The 11,353-nt window shown below is 38.2% G+C and overlaps 1 non-coding gene across 1 annotated transcript; it reads left to right on the forward strand.

Annotated features, from left to right (window-relative positions):
• The first annotated feature begins 8,198 nt into the window (after positions 1–8,198).
• On the forward strand, positions 8,199–8,336 carry LOC116583875. The gene has a single exon (XR_004282953.1). It is a non-coding gene; the product is annotated as a U4 spliceosomal RNA (small nuclear RNA).
• Positions 8,337–11,353: the final 3,017 nt, after the last annotated feature.

An 11,353-nucleotide genomic window follows, 5' to 3' on the forward strand; every position in this document is an offset into this window, starting at 1 on the left:
CACTGTCTATAACAAAAAGTAAAAATGATTTACTCTAAATGGACAAACACCAACACCCATAAAGTATAGAGAGTGTGTTTGGACATTAGTCTTTGATGATCCTCACTAAGGAAGAGCTGATAAGCTTTATAATGTTTTGAATAGGTTATTAGACTAGTTTAGTCTAGCCTGGTTCTCCTGGTTTGTCCAATATTAATCTCATCCCATATAATTTGTTTGGAATACTCCCTTCTTGTTCCAAGTTTTAATTACAAATTATGGAAATCTCTTGCCATTTGTTTACAGTCTTCAAATACTTAATATTTATCCATCAATTTCACTCAAAGTCTGTGCCTTCTTCCAAGAGGACATGCAAATTTGCAGCTGATTTTGGAAGATCTCTGGCTCTTTAACCCAAACTTTATGTATCTATCTTCTCACAAACAGCTAGAATCTTTCTGGCATCTAACATGTATTGTGACAGAAAGGGCATTCTAAACTCCCTTTGCAATCTGAACTGGGCCTTGAAGAACAGGTAGAACTAAGAGGTATAAGGAAAAAGAGAAAGGACATTCCAAGAAGGGGGAGTAGTATAAACAAAATCATGTAGGCAGAGCCTTGACAGTTGAATAAGACAGTAATGAGGCAAATATGAATGGAATAGAGGGTACATATTCAGAAAAAGTGGCATAAAAACTCCTCCTGCCAAAAATGTTCTTTCTTGTCTTTGTATTTCTTACTATCTGATACTTTCTGTTAGAGTTCTCTCACCCAATAAATGTAGTTTAGGTGTCTTTTTTTATTTTTTTATTTTTTTTTTCTTTGAACATTTTTTTTAATTAATTTTTTATTTTTTATAAACATATATTTTTATCCCCAGGGGTACAGGTCTGTGAATCACCAGGTCAAATTGGCAAAGAAGAAGTCAAATTATCACTCTTCGCAGATGATATGATACTATATGTGGAAAACCCAAAAGACTCCACTCCAAAACTGCTAGAACTTATACAGGAATTCAGTAAAGTGTCAGGATATAAAATCAATGCACAGAAATCAGTTGCATTTCTCTACACCAACAACAAGACAGAAGAAAGAGAAATTAAGGAGTCAATCCCATTTACAATTGCACCCAAAACCATAAGATACCTAGGAATAAACCTAACCAAAGAGACACAGAATCTATACTCAGAAAACTATAAAGTACTCATGAAAGAAATTGAGGAAGAACAAAGAAATGGAAAAATGTTCCATGCTCCTGGATTGGAAGAATAAATATTGTGAAAATGTCTATGCTACCTAAAGCAATCTACACATTTAATGCAATTCCTATCAAAGTACCATCCATCTTTTTCAAATAAATGGAACAAATAATGCTAAAATTTATATGGAACCAGAAAAGACCTCGAATAGCCAAAGGGATATTGAAAAAGAAAGCCAACATTGGTGGCATCACAATTCCGGATTTCAAGCTCTATTACAAAGCTGTCGTCATCAAGACAGCATGGTACTGGCACAAAAACAGACACATAGATCAATGGAACAGAATAGAGAGCCCCGAAATCGACCCTCAACTCTATGGTCAACTAATCTTCGACAAAGCAGGAAAGAATGTCCAATGGAAAAAAGACAGCCTCTTCAATAAATGGTGCTGGGAAAATTGGACAGCCACATGCAGAAAAATGAAATTGGACCATTTCCTTACACCACACACAAAAATAGACTCAAAATGGATATTTTTTTATTTTTTATAAACATATATTTTTATCCCCAGGGGTACAGGTCTGTGAATCACCAGGTTTACACACTTCACAGCACTCACCAAAGCACATACCCTCCCCAATGTCCATAATCCCACCCCCTTTTCCCAAACCCCCTCCCCCCAGCAACCCTCAGTTTGTTTTGTGAGATTAAGAGTCACTTATGGTTTGTCTCCCTCCCAATCCCATCTTGTTTCATTGATTCTTCTCCTACCCACTTAAGCCCCCATGTTGCATCACCACTTCCTCATATCAGGGAGATCATATGATAGTTGTCTTTCTCTGCTTGACTTATTTCACTAAGCATGATACGCTCTAGTTCCATCCATGTTGTCGCAAATGGCAAGATTTCATTTCTTTTGATGGCTGCATAGTATTCCATTGTGTATATATACCACATCTTCTTGATCCATTCATCTGTTGATGGACATCTAGGTTCTTTCCATAGTTTGGCTATTGTGGACATTGCTGCTATAAACATTCGGGTGCATGTGCCCCTTTGGATCACTACATTTATATCTTCAGGGTAAATACCCAATAGTGCAGCTGGGAAAATTGGACAGCCACATGCAGAAAAATGAAATTGGACCATTTCCTTACACCACACACAAAAATAGACTCAAAACCTCAATGTGCGAAAGGAATCCATCAAAATCCTTGAGGAGAACACAGGCAGCAACCTCTTTGACCTCAGCCGCAGCAACATCTTCCTAGGAACAACGCCAAAGACAAGGGAAGCAAGGGCAAAAATGAACTATTGGGATTTCATCAAGATCAAAAGCTTTTGCACAGCAAAGGAACCAGTTGACAAAATCAAAAGACAACTGACAGAATGGGAGAAGATATTTGCAAACGACATATCAGATAAAGGACTAGTGTCCAGAATCTATAAAGAACTTAGCAAACTCAAGACCCAAAGAACAAATAATCCAATCAAGAAATGGGCAGAGGACATGAACAGACATTTCTGCAAAGAAGACATCCAGATGGTCAACAGACACATGAAAAAGTGCTCCATATCACTCGGCATCAGGGAAATACAAATCAAAACCACAATGAGATATCACCTCACACCAGTCAGAATGGCTAAAATCAACAAGTCAGGAAATGACAGATGCTGGCAAGGATGCGGAGAAAGGGGAACCCTCCTACACTGTTGGTGGGAATGCAAGCTGGTGCAGCCACTCTGGAAAACAGCATGGAGGTTCCTCAAAATGTTGAAAATAGAACTGCCCTATGACCAAGCAATTGCACTATTGGGTATTTACCCTAAAGATACAAATGTAGGTGTCTTTTAATGCACTGTCATGACACCTTTTTCTTCCCTAGCAAATAATTTATCATACCTGATGGCATTTTTTTTCTGACTATTCATTTGCCATTCCCCCTAGACTAGCAGTTCTCAAATATTAGCATATATCAGAACCACCTAGAGTAGAGGTCAATAAATCACTGTTTGAGAACTAAATCCATTGCACATCCCTGCTCTACAAATAAGGTTTTATTGAAGCATAGCCACAGTCATCTTTTTGTATATTGTCTATGGCTACTTCAGTGCTTTAACAGCAGAGATGTGTTGTTGTGATAGGGACCTATGGTTCACAAAGCCTAAAATATGTACTAAATGGCCTTTAACAGAAAAAAGTTTGCATGTCACTAACCTATACGGCTTGTTAAAACTTTCCGGGCCTCACTCATAGAGTTTTTGATTTAGTAAGGCAAGAGTAGGGCTCTATAACATGCATTTCTAGTAAGTTCACAGGTGAAACTAATGTTGATGTTGCTAGTCTAGGATGACACACAAAGAACCACTACCTTAGATCAGTGGATCTTAACCTTGGCTAAACAGTAGAATGATCTGCAACACTTTTAAAAATTGTTATGTCCAGCTCACAGCTAAACAAATCATAACTGCTAAGGGTGAGACTGAGATTTATGCACATTTAACTCTCCAGCTGATTCTAGTATGTGGCCTACCCTGAGAACACTTCACTATAAGCTCTATGAGGATAGTCTCTCCATCTTAGACTTAGGCAAGTATCCACTATACTGTTAGTGATAAAGTAAATGATTCATAAATGAATTAGTATTTTTCAGGCAAATAAAATTATAAATGGAACTCAAGATTTGATGGGAGCAATCCACTAGTCTATTGAATTGGGTAACTAAATATTTTGTAACATGAACCAAATTCCCCTGCTTCCCCTGCTGAATTCCCCCCGCCCAGGAATTCAGCCATGTTTAAAAAGCAATGTGGTAGGCAGACCACCAGGCTGTCACATGATTCAGCAGATTTAACAAGAGGTGAGAAAGAACACAACTGACTCAGTCATTTTTAGGCAACAAACTGAAATTTGAACAGTTTCCCAAGATACTAAATCCAAAAAGAGAATACATTTGTCATTCATGATGGGCATACTATTTCTCTCAAAGCCGAAAATTAGAAGACTATTGTAAATGTGGAACCTTTCACATGAAGAGACTAACAGGAGGTAGAAGGAGGTCTGATGATTGTAAAAAGGAACTGCTACATGGGGAAGAGGAGCATAAATTCTCTTAATTGGTCTATGTGTTTCCATGGCAAAAAGAAAAAAAAATGTTAGTAAACTCTTTTAAATTGTTCTCAAAAGAAAAATACGTAAGGTAAATGTTACCCAGCATAAGAAAGCTAATAGCAAATAAGACATCCCTTAAGAAATGAAATAACAGTTGACACTATTTCATTTACTTTCACACAACCCACTATCTCCATGGATCAAATAGCTCTGCCTTTGAAAACACTATTGCAGTAACCAGTTCAGCTGGGCAGCAAACAGAATGAGAAGGCAAAGACAAACAAGAGGAGTATAGAAGCCAAACTACTTGCAACACAGTATGGGAGAGAAGATGGAAGTAAGACAAATGAACTGAAAGGTAAAATAATGAAATGATTATCAGACAAGGAAAAAACAAGTTAATGAAAGAGATTTTGAACAGAGGAGATGGGGAAAGATATCAGTGAGACAGAATGGGGGTAGGGTGAGACAAGCTAAAAGAAGAGGAAGGAAATAACAAGGAAAAGAAAGCTAGAGATAGATAATAGATAGGTTTTTACAGAGTTATTTATATAGATAGATTTTTATATCTTTTATTTTCCCCAGAGTAATAGCAGCAAAGAAAAGCAGGCTTCTTTCAATGTCTAAATGAATGTCCAAAACCACTACAAATATTTGCCCAGGCTCTAAATCAGAGATTTAAGAACCAGATAAATTATCTAGCCATCCACGAGCCTCAAAACACTGATCACTGTTGATACGTCAGGATTCAACACCTGAGTAAAATGATTCACTATTGAGATCATTCTCAAGCCCAAAATAAATAAGAGCATATTTTCATGTCTTTTGCAACATTTTCCTCTTAAGTAATAATGGATCTATTTAATAGACAGATCATTGAGGCAGAAAATCAATAAAGAAACAAGAGCATTGAATGACACATTGGACCAGACGGACCTCATAGATATATACAGAACATTCCACCCTAAAACAACAGAATACTCATTCTTCTCAAGTGCACACAGAACCTTCTCCACAATAGACCACATACTGGGTCACAAATCAGGACTCAACCAATACCAAAAGACTGAGATTATTCCCTGCATATTCTCAGATGACAATGCTTTGAAACTGGAGCTCAATCACAAGGAAAAATTCCGAAGGAACTCAAACACCTGGAAGCTAAAGACCACCTTGCTTAAGAATGCTTGGATCAACCAGGAGATCAAAGAAGAACTGAAACAATTCATGGAAACCAATGAGAATGAAGACACTTCAGTCCAAAACCTATGGGATACAGCAAAGGCAGTCCTAAGGGGGAAATACATAACCATCCAAGCTTCCCTCAAAAAAATCGAATAATCCAGAATACACCAGCTGTCTCTACACCTTAAAGAACTGGAGAATCAACAGCAAATCAAACAAACAAACGCCACACATAAGAAGGGAAATCATCAAGATTAGAGCTAAGATCAATGAGGTAGAAACCAGAGTACAGTAGAACGTATCAATGAAACTAGAAGATGGTTTTTTAAAAGAATCAATAAGATCGATAAACCATTGGCCACCCTAATCCAAAAGAAAAGAGAGAAAGCCCAAATTCATAAAATTATGAATGAAAAGGGAGAGATCACAATTAACACCAAGGAAGTAGAAACAATCATCAGAAGTTATTATCAACAATTATATGCCAATAAGCTTAGCAACCGAGATGAAATGGATGCATTCCTGGAAAACTATAAACTACCAAAACTGAGCCAGGAAGAAATCGACAACCTGAACAGACCGATATCTAATAACGAGATTGAAGCAGTGATCAAAAACCTCCCAAAAAACAAAAGCCCAGGACCTGACAGATTCCCTGGGGAATTCTACCAAACTTTCAAAGAAGAAATAAGACCTATTCTCCTGAAGCTGTTTCAAAAACTTGAAGCAGAAGGAAAACTTCCAGACTCTTTCTATGAAGCCAGCATTACCCTGATCCCCAAACCAGGCAAAGACCCTACCAAAAAGGAGAATTTTAGACCAATATCACTGATGAATATGGATGCTAAGATTCTCAACAAGATCCTAGCCAACAGGATCCAACAGCACATTGAAAAGATTATCCACCATGATCAGGTGGGATTCATCCCTGGGCTACAAGGATGGTTCAACATTTGCAAATCAATCAATGTGATACAACAAATTAATATGAGAAGAGAGAAGAACCACATGGTCCTCTCAATTGATGCAGAAAAAGCATTTGACAAAATCCAGCATCTGTTCCTGATTAGAACGCTTCAAAGTATAGGGATAGAGGGAACATTCCTGAACCTCATCAAATCTATCTATGAAAGACCCACAGCAAATATCATCCTCAATGGGAAAAAGCTTGCAGCCTTCCCGTTGAAATCAGGAACATGACAAGGATTCCCACTCTCACCACTCTTGTTCAACATAGTATTAGAAGTCCTAGCAACAGCAATTAGACAACAAAGAGAAATATATGGTATCCAAATTGGCAATGAAGAAGTCAAACTCTCTCTCTTCGCAGATGACATGATTCTTTATATGGAAAACCAAAAAGACTCCTCCCCCAAACTATTAGAACTCATACAGCAATTCAGCAACGTGGCAGGATACAAAGTCAATGTGCAGGAATCAGTGGCTTTCTTATACACTAACAATGAAAATACAGAAAGGGAAATTAGAGAATCGATTCCATTTACTATAGCACCAAGAACCATAAGATACCTGGGAATAAACCTAACCAAAGAGGTAAAGGATCTGTACTCAAGGAACTACAGAACACTCATGAAAGAAATTGAAGAAGACACAAAAAGATGGAAGACCATTCCATGCTCTTGGATCTGAAGAATAAACGTTGTTTAAATGTCTATACTGCCTAGAGCAATCTATACTTTTAATGTCATTCTGATCAAAATTCCACCCGTATTTTTCAAAGAGCTGGAGCAAATAATCCAAAAATTTGTATGGAATCAGAAGAGACCCCGAATCGCTAAGAAAATGTTGAAAAACAAAAATAAAGCTGGGGGCATCACGTTACCTGATTTCAAGCTTTATTACAAAGCTGTGATCACCAAGACAGCATGCTACTGGCATAAAAACAGACACATAGACCAGTGGAACAGAGTAGAGGGCCCAGATATGGACCCTCAACTATATGGTCAACTAATCTTCGACAAAACAGGAAAAAATATACAGTGGAAAAAAAGACAGTCTCTTCAATAAATGGTGCTGGGAAAACTGGACAGCTATAAGTAGAAGATGAAACTCAACCATTCTCTTACACCATACACAAAGATCAACTCAAAATGGATAAAAGACCTCAATGTGAGACAGGAATCCATCAGACTCCTAGAGGAGAACATAGGCAGTAATCTCTTCGATATCAGCCACAGCAACTTCTTTCAAGATATGTCTCCAAAGGCAAAGGAAACAAAAGCGAAAATAAACTTTTGGGACTTCATCAAATCAAAAGCTTCTGCACAGCAAAGGAAACAGTCAAAAAAACAAAGAGGCAACCCACGGAATGGGAGAAGATATTTGCAAATGGCAGTACAGACAAAAGGTTGATATCCAGGATCTATAATGAACTCCTCAAACTCAACACACACAAAACAGACAATCATATCAAAAAATGGGCAGAAGGTATGGACAGACACTTCACCAATGAAGACATACAAATAACTATCAGACACATGAAAAAATGTTCATCATCATTAGCCCTCAGGGAGATTCAAATTAAAACCACATTGAGATATCACCTTACACCAGTTAGAATGGCCAAAATTAGCAAGACAGGAAACAACATGTGTTGGAGAGGATGTGGATAAGGGGAACCCTCATACGCTGTTGGTGGGAATGCAAGTTGGTGCAGCCTCTTTGGAGAACAGTGTGGAGATTCCTCAAGAAATTAAAAATAAGCTTTGCGCAGTGGCAGTATCGTAGCCAATGAGGTTTATCTGAGGCGCGATTATTGCTAATTGAAGAAATTAAAAATAGAACTTCCCTATGACCCTGCCATTGCACTCCTGGGTATTTACCCCAAAGATACAGATGTTGTGAAAAGAAGGGCCATCTGTACCCCAATGTTTATAGCAGTAATGGCCACGGTCGCCAAACTATGGAAAGAACCAAGATACCCTTCAACGGACGAATGGATAAGGAAGATGTGGTCCATATACACTATGGAGTATTATGCCTCCATCAGAAAGGATGAATACCCAACTTTTGTAGCAACATGGACGGGACTGGAAGAGATTATGCTGAGTGAAATAAGTCAAGCAGAGAAAGTCAATTATCATATGGTTTCACTTATTTGTGGAGCATTGTCGGTGCCCGATCGGCTTGTAGCGCATGCGCGGTGATGCTTCTGCTCTCCGCCGTGCCCGCTCGTTGTCTCGGCCGCTGCTGCCTCAAGCCGTCACCGCCACCGCCGGGTGGCGACGGTGCGGAGCTGCCCCGGCTGGGCCCGCGGGGGCCCCGGGCGCTGCAAGACTTTTTCGGTGCCCGAAAGTAAACACGCCATTAAGATGGCGGCTGGATGCGAGCCAGTAGGCGGAACTTAGGATTTTGTATCTATGTGGCTGCGAGTGATTGGTTGTGCAACCTTGGTATATATAGACATGCATGGGCTGGGGAGAGGGAGATCCCAACAGCTACGCAGAAATAAAGCTTGCTTCGCTGAGGTCTCCTAGTCGTCTTGCTGGCGAGAGCGACAGAGCATAACAAATATCATGGAGGACAAGGGGTGTTAGAGAGGATAAGGGAGTTGGGGGAAATTGGAAGGGGAGGTGAATCATGAGAGACTCTGGACTCTGAAAAACAATCTGAGGGGTTTGAAGTGGCGGGGGGGTGGGAGGTTGGGGTACCAGGTGGTGGGTATTATAGAGGGCACGGATTGCATGGAGCACTGGGTGTGGTAAAAAAATAATGAATACTGTTTTTCTGAAAATAAGTTAATTTAAGAAAATAAAGAAAATAAAGTAGTAGTTCCCTTTAAAAAATAATAATGAATCTATTTAATCATTATATGTTAGACAATGGGGTTATTTCTGACAACTCTGCATGATATACTGCCTTGATTTTTTACAGTGAGTTTTCTCATTTACGCTTAAAAAATCTGGAAACTCTATTTTGTACTCTTGTTACAAAATACTGTATTTCCACTGCAGAAAGTAATCTTCCAGAGCCTGAAACCACACAAGCTAGTGGCAAAGTTTAGTATTGAAGGACTCATATATGTATCAGAATTGGTATATGCTATTTCATAAGACAGCATATGCTAGTCATAAGACAGCATAAAGTTATATACTGTTTCATAAGACAGCATAAAGACATATAAAAAATATAGCACGGTAAAATGGAAATAACACTGTGTTGAAATCAGGACAAAGGAGAATCATTGCAGGAAAAATAAGATGAAGTGAGAGCCAAATCCAAATGCATATTGTGAATCAATGTATGCTTATTAGAAAGAAACAATTAATTTGGTTTCTAATGAATTATCATACATGAAAGGGAAACATGACCATATACACAATTTGCATTATCTTTGAGATTATTTTAAGCTATTCAGAAAAAGCACTTTTCCTTTTCTCAAGAGAAGAATTTACTGTGGATTCTCATAGGGAGGATGCTGTGAAATGTCTAAAACAATACCTTAACAGCAAAGTTACATTAAATACAACAGCCAGTTTCAAAGATAGTTTCTTTTTTTTTTTTTTTTACTTCTTTTCAGCATAACAGTATTCATTGTTTTTGCAACACATCCAGTGCTCCATGCAATCCATGCCCTCTCCAATACCCACCACCTGGTTCCCCCAACCTCCCACCTCCTACCCCTTCAAAACACTCAGATTGTTTTTCAGAGTCCATAGTCTCTCATGGTTCACCTCCTCTTCCAATTTCCTTCAACTCCCTTCTCCTCTCCATCTCCCCTTGTCCTCCATGCTATTTGTTATGCTCCACAAATAAGTGAAACCATATGATAATTGACTCTCTGTGCTTGACTTATTTCACTTAGCAAAAGATAGTTTCTTATAAGATCCCTTTTGCAAAGACTTCAAAGCTATACCTACTGATGATTAGCTAGAATGGAACTATGGAACTATTCTATTCGGTCTGTTTTAACTTCGGAGGCACATCCTACAAGGACACCCACCTTATTAGAAGAAGACAACCCTAGTTTGGGAGCATTATAAAAGGGTACTCAGGGCAAGACAAAGGCTCTGCTCCATAAAAAGAAAATTGGGTTTACTTTAAGAGAAATATGGAAGATCAAAGCTACAATAATTTTAAACTGGAAAAAAATTAAGTATGCATAACCAAATACCTACCTAAACTATAAAACTAATCTTAAAGCACCTACAGCAGATGTGTTTACCAAATCTCATTTCTTAGTCATAATTCTCTCCAACCTGAGTACAGAAAATCTCTTCCCCAGACCCTTGAAGTTTGACAGAACTATACATGAATGGCACTCATCAATGAAATATGATTGTGTCCTTTATGACTGAGGTGGTGAAAAGTTCCTAGACAATTTTTCCATTACCTTCTTCTCCTATTACAATGCTAGGGAGAAAAGCTTGGGTTGGAATCAATGAATTACAAGATCACTGAATTGTTGAGTCACTTCATGAAAGACAGCCACCGCCAAGCAATTATCCAGAGCCTCACCAGATTAAACCAAGTAAAAAATAGATTTTGTCGCACTAATCCCCTAAGATTTGTTACTGCAGCATAATCTTAGCTTGTCATAATTAATACAGCATCCATATAAAGGATATCTCCCTCATGAACTCTCATATAAACTGTATTTGTAATACATACAAAATGTATTCTGAATTCACTGAAGGTATTGACCTACTATATAGGATCCTTACCTATGTAAGTAAATATTGGGTAACATCTACCATAAAAAACACAATTTTGTTTTGGAGCATCCTGTAAATTCCTTCTTTCTGGCAGTAAATAGGCCAGTGTCTAGTAAAGTTACTCCATTGGTCAGAGTCCTGGAAAAAACAGATAGCATATATACAAATGGGAAAATTGAAGATAATTTAATAAAGGTACTTT

The sequence above is a fragment of the Mustela erminea genome, chromosome X (genome assembly GCF_009829155.1).
Source record: "Mustela erminea isolate mMusErm1 chromosome X, mMusErm1.Pri, whole genome shotgun sequence".
NCBI classification, from domain to species: domain Eukaryota; kingdom Metazoa; phylum Chordata; class Mammalia; order Carnivora; family Mustelidae; genus Mustela; species Mustela erminea.